Below are 8956 nucleotides of genomic sequence, written 5' to 3' on the forward strand. Positions count from 1 at the left end.
TGGGACCCGGGTGAAGTCACATCCAGCCAGTGCCCAGCCCTGCCCACAGACCCTTCCATTATTTTTTCCCATCATATTTTCCACGGGAGTAAAATCCACTAGAAGGATATTCCCCAAATGCCCTAGATTCTGAATTGACAATAACCCCTTAATTCTCTCTCATGAGAGGGAGAAAACTCTACCCCACCATGCCATGGAAACAGCTGCAAAAGAAGAGTGAAATAATGACATGATTATTTCCTCTTTCTTCCCATCTAAATTAGTTCAAAATAATTAAAAGTTAAATTTATTCACTTATGTAACAACAACAGGATTTACAAAATGGCCCAGTGGTAGTATGCACCCTGTCCTTTGTCTCTTCAAGAGCTTTCAAAACTGCTGTCACTGTGGGGACTTCCCTGGTGGTCCAGTGGGGCTAATACTCTGAGTTTCCAATGCAGGGGGCACAAGTTCAATCCCCGGGCAGGGAACTGGATCCCATGAGCTGCAACTAAAGACCAAGTGACCTGGCACAGCCAAATAAATAAATAAATATTTTAAAAATAGACAAAGCTACTGATGCTGGGTCCCACCCCCAAAGATTCCGACTCAGCTGGTCTGGGAATGTATCTTGGGCATTAAGATTTAAAGAGTTTCCTTGGGAGTCCCACGTCCAGCTAAGTCCCTGGAGGCTAAGAACCTTTCCAGCATGGCCATCAGATTCCTACAGGAGTAGGAAGTAACTTTCACTGGACAAAGAATCTGCCTGTAATATGAGAGGCCAGGTTTAATCCCTGGATTAAAATCCCCTGGAGAAGAAAATGGCAACCTACTCCAGTATTCTTGTATGGAGAATTCCATGGATAGAGGAGCGTGGTGGGCTGCAGTCCATGGGGTCATAAAGAGTTGGACACAAATGAGAGGCTAACACTTTCATTTGCTCTCAAGCCTCCCTGGCCCAGGACAGACTTGTATCCTGTCTTGCATAAGTCCAGTGCAGGCTCGCATCTGACTTGGACCAGCTTCCACAAATGACCGCACTGAGGCTGGAACACTATTAGCCTATGTGCTGCTGAGCCAGCAGTTCCACTCTTTTTTTTTTTTTTTTTTGGCTATGCTGGATCTTTGTTGCTGGGCACCAGTTTTCTCTAGCTATGGTGAGGCGGGGGCTACTCTAGTCGCTGTGCGCAGGCTTCCCAATGCAGTGGCTTCTCTTGTTGAGGAGCACAGGCTGTAGGCACATGGGCTTCAGTGGTTGTGGTGTACAGGTTTTGTTTCACCAACGGCATGTGGAATCTTCCCAGGCCAGAGATCGAACCTGTGTCCCCCACATTGGCAGAAGGATTCTTAACAACTGGACCACCAGAGCAAAGTTCCATGTCCCACTCTTGAGAGCACTATATTTGCCCCAGTGACTTCAAAGAATACCATTTGCATCTTCACCAACCCCAATGCCACTATTTTCTACCCCAAAGAAAAAGCCTAGGACCTAAGGTGATCTGTGAACACAAGTTGACAAAGATAATGCTACAATCTCGGTAAAGCAATGATTCTGTTTGCTGGTGTGATTCTCCCCTACCTACAAATAAAACTCCTGTAAAGTGAATTAGCTGTGACTGTTTGTGGCTTTCTACAAGTGGCGTTTTAAATGGCTGCTTTGCAAGACACATGGTCCCAAGACAAAGTGCCTGCCGTGATTTGGTTTTGCTGCTTGAACAATATTTCCACTGCAGAAATCCATTACATCTTACTGAAGTTTATGGGAAGAATATTTCCCATCAGATAGCAAGGTGAAGCACCAATGAGGCTGAACTAAATGGAAGACGGGTAAACGCAAACTGAGGACCCTGAATTCCACTCCGTAAGCACAGACAGGCTTGTTATGATCTGTAACAAATGTCTGACTGTGCTTGGAGACCACTTGAAAAAGTCGCAGGAAGGGGTTGCCGAAATTCTCGCAGTCATCACGTGCCTTGCAGAAAGAGACCAGCTCCTGAAAAGACATTGTAAACTTTTTTGAAACACTTCAGAGTGATTTCCAGTTAAACACGGCTAGAGCACAGGTCTCTACCTCCTCTCCACGTTAACATACAAAGGAATTAAATAAATATTGGTACACAAAGAAGAAGAGGGGAGGCAAAAGGAAACGAGGTATTTCAATGTTTGGGAAGATGAAAAAGCAGAGAAGCAAATCTTGCTTACAAAGAGGAGGAAGATATGGGAGAAAGGACCACAGGGTCTGTGGCAGGGTTATCACATAAATGAGAGCATGCGTGCATACAAGTGGACACGCACACAGACCAAGGCACAAAATTATGAAATGCCAGAACCATAAGGATAAGGAGAAGACGCTAAGAGCTCCCAGGAGGGTGGGACAGGTCATATTTCCAGAGGAACTGGAATCAGAAAGACAGCATAATTCTCCATAACAACTTCATACTGTTTCTTTTACTGAGCAAATTGCTTCAAAATTCTGATGGACAAATATTCAACCTAGAATTCTACACCTAAAAATGTATTCACCCAATGGAAGGGCAAAAGAGATGTATTTGCAGACACGGAAAAGTTTACCTTGCCCTTTATTAGGAAGCAACAGCAAGTGGAAGCTTCAGCCAAACAAAGGGGCAAAGGAAGAAACGGGGAGTCCGGGGATCCAGTTCACCAAAGACCAAGCAATGGAAGGCCCCCACACCTCAGCTCCTTCTGTTCTCAGCATTATAGGATATGAGTTGTTATGGCAACATGGAGGAAGGGCATCAAGTCAGGAAGAGTTTGGAGACAATAGAACACTGGACATTCAAATCAGCTTTCATCGTCCATGGACAAAGGGAGTGGTCAATAAAATGTTTCAGAAGGCTGTGCTCTGAAACAGCATTGACGTTCTTGACATTATTTATTCTAGAATTTGGAAAGGGCTTAGGAAAGAGCCATAGGTAGAAGCGTCCTTCTGCAGTTGGGTTTCCCAGGTGGCACTAGTGGTAAAGAATCCGCCTGCCAATGCAGGAGATGCAGGTTCAATCCCTGGGTCAGGAAGAGCCCCTGGAGAAGGGAATGGTAACCCACTCCAGTATTCTTGCCTGGGAAATCCCCTGGACAGAGGAGCCTGGCAGGCTGCTGTCCATGGAGCCACAAAAGGGTTGGACACAACTTAGCGATTCAACAACCACAATAAGCCATGGAAAGCGATGGCTGGGGTTGCTCACAAAGACTAGAAAGAAATGAGAGAATAAAGCAGGTTTCAGAGCTCTGGAGGACCCACTACTTAAAATGCACACAAAAGAAAAGGGGCTGGAAAAGGATGAGAAGAAACGCTCAGAAAAGTAGAAAAGAATCAGAAAAGGCTACTGTCTTTGAAGTCAGTCAGTCTATATACAGAGGTCATGTAAGATGAAAAATGAAATCAAGTCACTGCATTTGACAATAAGAAGGTGGCCTTGATGAGAGTACTTTCCACAGAACAGGGGAAGAATATATAACAAGTCAAAAGGGAGAAGATGGTAAATAGGAAAGAAAAGGTCTGAAAGCTAAAGACTCAATCTAGAGATCCAACATATGATTAAAAGGAGGGAGACAGAGAGAGGAAGAGAAAGATGAAAGGCTAGGGGAAAAAAAAAAAACCTATAGAAAAATTTGCCCAACATACTGTCTAGTCAGTTCCCAAAACAATTAACACACACACACAGTAGGCTGAGGAGCTAGAAAAATTACCATCCTCATCATCATTTTTATTATTGAATGGTTCCCGTGTATCGGGCTCGGGAAAGTTCACTTCTTTATTTTTACTGCCTCTGTGAGGTTGGTATCAATTTCTCCCCATTTTATAGATGGGAGCATGGAGGCATAGAGCAGTAATGTGCCCAAGGACATACACCAGCGAAGAAGTGGTGATGCTGGAATTCAACCCAGTGATCTGGCCCCAGAGCCTGTGTACCATTCCATAGCGCTGCCTCCTTGAAGGTACAGACTGAGAAAATGGATTTGTTCAAAGGGACATTTGATCGATTCCATTCATTCTCCTGCTTATGAGCAGCTGCTTTCAGATGCAGGTCCCTGAGACCCTTTTTTAAAGATGTCCCTCTTGAACCTTGAGAATGGGGACCAGAGTGTGTCACCTCATTAGACTCACCCAGATAGATTACAGATAATTCATCATCTGCCCCTCTCCCCGAGGCTGTGCGCATTCTTACTCAACTTCACCCACATCAGAAAGAGCACAGTGCCATCAGTCTGCTGTCCAATCCTCAAGGCCCTCTTACTCACCTCTGCTTGGCCGTAAACCACACTCCTTGAAATACAAACCAATCAAGAGTCCACAAACCCATCACTTCCAAGGATGTGAGAGAAGCCTGCAGCTTGCTCCCACCTGCCTGTGCCCAGTCCAGCACAGGGATACAGCTGGCACTAAGCATGGTAAGTCCTCCTTGGAGAGGGCTGTTCTGGGTATGGCAGAATATGTGGCATCCTTGGACCTGGGCATGACAAGCCAGTCTCAGGTTCATCCACTGTAATGAAGGGACCACTCTGGGAGGGGATAATGCTAGTAGGGGAGGCCATGTATGTATAGGGGCAGGGAATATACCAGAACTGTCTGTACCTTCCCCTCAATTTTGCCATGAACCTCAAACTACTCTTAAAAATAAATAACAAAAAAAAGTTTAAATTAATGTTTTTAAAAAGCCAGTCTTAGAACTTCTCTGGTGGTCCAGTGGTTAAGAATCCACCTGTCAATGCAGGGGACACGGGTTCGATGGCTAATCTGGGAAGATCCCACGTGCCAAGGGGCAACTAAGCCTGTGCCCACACCTACTGAGGATTCTCTAGCTCCTGTGCTCCACAACAAGAGAAGGCACGGCAAGGGAAGCCTGCACACCTCAACCAGAGAGTAGCCCCTGCTCACCGCGACTAGAGAAAGCCCGTGTGCAGCAACAGCAAAGACCCAGCACAGCCAAAAATAAATAAACACAATGTTTTTAAAAGCCAGTTTTCCCACGCAAGACGTAACACGTTTCCACATACCCTCTTGGGGTGACAAAACTGTCCCAGATTGAGAACCGCTTGATAGAGGCAACCAGCATCAACCCTAAGAAATAATCTCCCTTCCCGAGTCTGGCCAATTTCCCTGTCACTTGCTTCATGGGGAAAACCACAGACCTGTGGTCCCTCTGGGAAACAAATCAGTTCCCCTTACCTGAATATCCCCAGAAAAAGAATCTATTAAGATATAAAGAAGGGACGGGTAATTCAAGAGACATCTCTGCTGTCTGGGGAGCTTTCTTCTCTTTCCTGAGCCCCAAGGCAGGTCAGGAGGAGTCAAGCTTGCTGTGTTCTGAGCTCTCAACACACACACACACACACACACACACACAGACTGTCTAGTATCTGCGATTGGTTTCTCTGCTGTCACTAATCCATTCCGAACTACACAATTATTTTGGTATGCAGCACTAATAAACAAAAAGAAAGAAGCCAGCTTACAGTCTTTCTGGTAAGTTCAAGCTTTTGAAAGAGACCTGAAGGAAAACAGGTCTGCTCAGACACCCCCCATCACATGATTCTCTTCCCAAATAGGTGCTTTTTCCTTTCCATCACACCAGTGGTAGGTTTTGATCTTTCACTACACCATAGTAGAATCAATGAATAATTAGAGAAAGCTTGATGACACCAACAGGTGTCCGACCCAGCAGGATGGTCCGAACAGTCTTTCTCTCCCCGCTCCCTGCTCCTTCTGCAGGAAAAAATAAGGGAGCAGATCCAAGAATGGTTCAGATTTTCACAAGTGGTAGATTCCAATGCAGGGCTCAGTATCCCGCAGAAAGCAAAGGCACCCCATGGGAACAGGACAGGGACTTTCCCTGCAGTGCAGTAAGCGCCGACCCAGGTGGGTGGGGCCCCCATCACAGGGGAGCTGGGGGCTGCAAGCCACACCTGGACTCGAAGGTCCCGGAAACTTCAGAAGCCTCGGCTTACTCAGGGTCCACAGTACAAAAGGTGAGGGGCGGGGGGACGTGTATGACACACTCCGAAAGAGGAAAGGGCAGCAGCCACCCTGGTCATTCATTACCATGGAAACATGTTCTGCCCATTTTGGATCAAGGGGAGGACCTCCTTGAAATCAGCTCTCCAGTGTTTCCCATCCTTGTCACTTAAATCCCCTTCTGTTCCACCAACCCCCTAACTTACAAGCATTAACAATTCTCAGATATTTGGCCCCAAGAACACCCAGCATTGACACTCCACTCTGGCCTTTTCCCAGTCAATGTGTGGAAGTGGAAATCTCCCATTTCCAAAGGAATGACCTAGAGTCCCAAGGATGTGGTTATAACAAGTGGGGAAAGGAAGGGAAAATTAACTTTTAACCAGTCAATCCTAAAGGAAATCAACCCTTAATATTCATTGGAAAGACTGATACTGAAGCTGACGCTCCAATACTCTGGCCCCTGATGTGAAGACCCGACTCATTGGGAAAGACCCTGATACTGGGGAAAGACTGAGGGCAGGAGGAGAAGGGGATGACAGATGAGTTGGATGGCATCACCAACTCAATGGACATGAGTTTGAGCCAGCTCCAGGAGATACTGAAGGACAGGGAAGCCTGGTGTGCTACAGTCTATGGGGTCACAGAGTCAGCTACAACTTAGCACCAAAGAGAAGCTGTAAAGTGCTTCCCTTAATTGAAAGAATAAAAATTCTTCATTTAGTAAGGAAAGAAAAAAATCGTAAGCTGAGATTGCTAAGATTCAGAGTAAGGACCAATCTTCTATAGCCGAAATTTTGAAGAAGGAAAAGGAACTAATGCTGGTTTTGCTCTCACACCTCAAACTGAAGAAAGTATAACCACGGTGCATGGTGAGCGCAAGGTTAAGAAGGATAGGCATTACATTTGTATAATAAGATACTGTGAGAGAGAAATCACACCCATGTAACTTTTATTACAGTGTATTATTATAATTGTTCTACCTCAATTATCAATGCCATCAATCTCTAACTGCACCTAATTTATAAATTAAATTTTATCATTTGTGTTGCTTAGTCACTAAGTCATGTCTGACTTTTTTGTGACCCCATGGACAGTAGCCCACCAGGCTCCTCTATCCATGGAATTTCCCAGGCAAGAATACTAGAGTGGGTTGCCATTTCCTCCTCCAGAGGATTTTCCCAACCCAGGGATCGAACCTGTGTCTCCTGCATTGCAGGCAGACTCTTTACCACTGAGCCACCTGGAAAGGCCAAACTTCATCATAGGTTTGTATATATAGGGAAAAACATAGTACATGTAAAGTTTGGTTCTATCTTCACTTCCAGGTCTCCAATTGGGGTTCCAGAATGCATCCCCCATGGATACAGGGTCAGGGTGGGCTACTGTACATCCATAGGAAATGAGAACACTATGTCAAAGAGATAGCTGCACCCTCGTGTTCAGAGTAGCATTACTTACAATAGACCAGATATGGAAACAACCTATCTACTGACGAATGCATAAAGTTAAATCATATATGCATATGGAGCTTCCCAGGTGGCTCAGTGGTAAAGAATTCATCTGCAAAGCAGGAGACATAGGTTCGATCCCTGGGTCGGGTATCTTCCTTGGAGAAGAAAACAGTAACCCATTTCAGTATTCTTGCCTGGAAAATCCCATGGACCGAGGGGCCTGGTGGATTACAGTCCATGGGGTTGCAAAAGAGTCAGGCATGACTTAGCAACTAAACAACAATACAGATATATATATACACACATATATATGTGTATATATGTATATATATACCCAGTGTGTGTGTATGTATATAGACATATATATATACATACATACATACATACATGGAATTGGTATATATCAAGCAGTTTTGATAAGAATATCAAATGGAATATTATTTAGCCATTAAAAAGGAGGAAACCCTGCCGTTTGCGGCAACATGAATGGACCTTAGGGGCATTATGCTAAGTGAAATAAGGCAGAAAAAGACAAATACCATAAGATTGCACTTATATGTGAAATATTAAATGAACAAACAAAAAGAAGTTCCAGGGATATAATGCACACCATGGTAACTACAGTTAACAATACTGTACTGTGTATTTGAAAGTTGCTAAGAGAGTATATCTTAAAAGTTCTCATTACAAGAAACGAAATTTCTAACTGTGTGTGGTGATGGATGTTATCATTTCACAATATACATAGGTATGGCCTTAGAAAGCATCACTACGAACAAAGCTAGTGGAGGTGATGGAATTCCAGTGGAGCTATTTCAAATGCTGAAAGATGATGCTGTGAAAGTGCTACACTCAATATGCCAGCAAATTTGGAAAACTCAGCAGTGGCCACAGGATTGGAAAAGGTCATTCCAATCCCAAAGAAAGCCAATGCCAAAGAATGCTCAAACTACCACACAATTGCATTCATCTCACACGCTAGTAAAGTAATGCTCAAAATTCTCCAAGCTAGGCTTCAGCAATACATGAACCGTGAACTTCCAGATGTTCAAGCTGGTTTTAGAAAAGGCAGAGGAACCAGAGATCAAATTGCCAACATCTGCTGGATCATGGAAAAAGCAAGAGAGTTCCAGAAAAACATCTATTTCTGCTTTACTGACTATGCCAAAGCCTTTGACTGTGTGGATCACAATAAACTGTGGAAAATTCTGAAATAGATGGGAATACCAGGCCACCTGATCTGCCTCTTGAGAAACCTATATGCAGATCAGGAAGCAACAGTTAGAACTGGACATGAACAACAGACTGGTTCCAAATAGGAAAAAGAGTACGTCAAGGCTGTATATTGTCACCCTGTTTATTTAACTTATATGCAGAGTACATCATGAGAAACGCTGGGTTGGAAGAAGCACAAGCTGTTATCAAGATTGCTGGGAGAAATATCAATAACCTCAGATATGCAGATGACACCAACCTTATGGCAGAAAGTGAAGAGGAACTCAAAAGCCTCTTGATGAAAGTGAAAGAGGAGAGTGAAAAAGTTGGCTTA

At 44.3% G+C, this 8956-nt stretch overlaps 1 protein-coding gene across 1 annotated transcript in view; it reads right to left on the minus strand.

Moving 5' to 3' along the window:
- NTRK3 (neurotrophic tyrosine kinase, receptor, type 3) overlaps positions 1–8956 on the minus strand; it is a gene marked incomplete at its 5' end in the record, with an annotated part of 300013 nt that overhangs the window by 168711 nt on the left and 122346 nt on the right. The window lies entirely within an intron of this gene.

The sequence above is a fragment of the Bison bison genome, unplaced genomic scaffold (assembly GCF_000754665.1).
Source record: "Bison bison bison isolate TAMUID 2011002044 unplaced genomic scaffold, Bison_UMD1.0 scf7180017860443, whole genome shotgun sequence".
Classification (NCBI taxonomy): domain Eukaryota; kingdom Metazoa; phylum Chordata; class Mammalia; order Artiodactyla; family Bovidae; genus Bison; species Bison bison.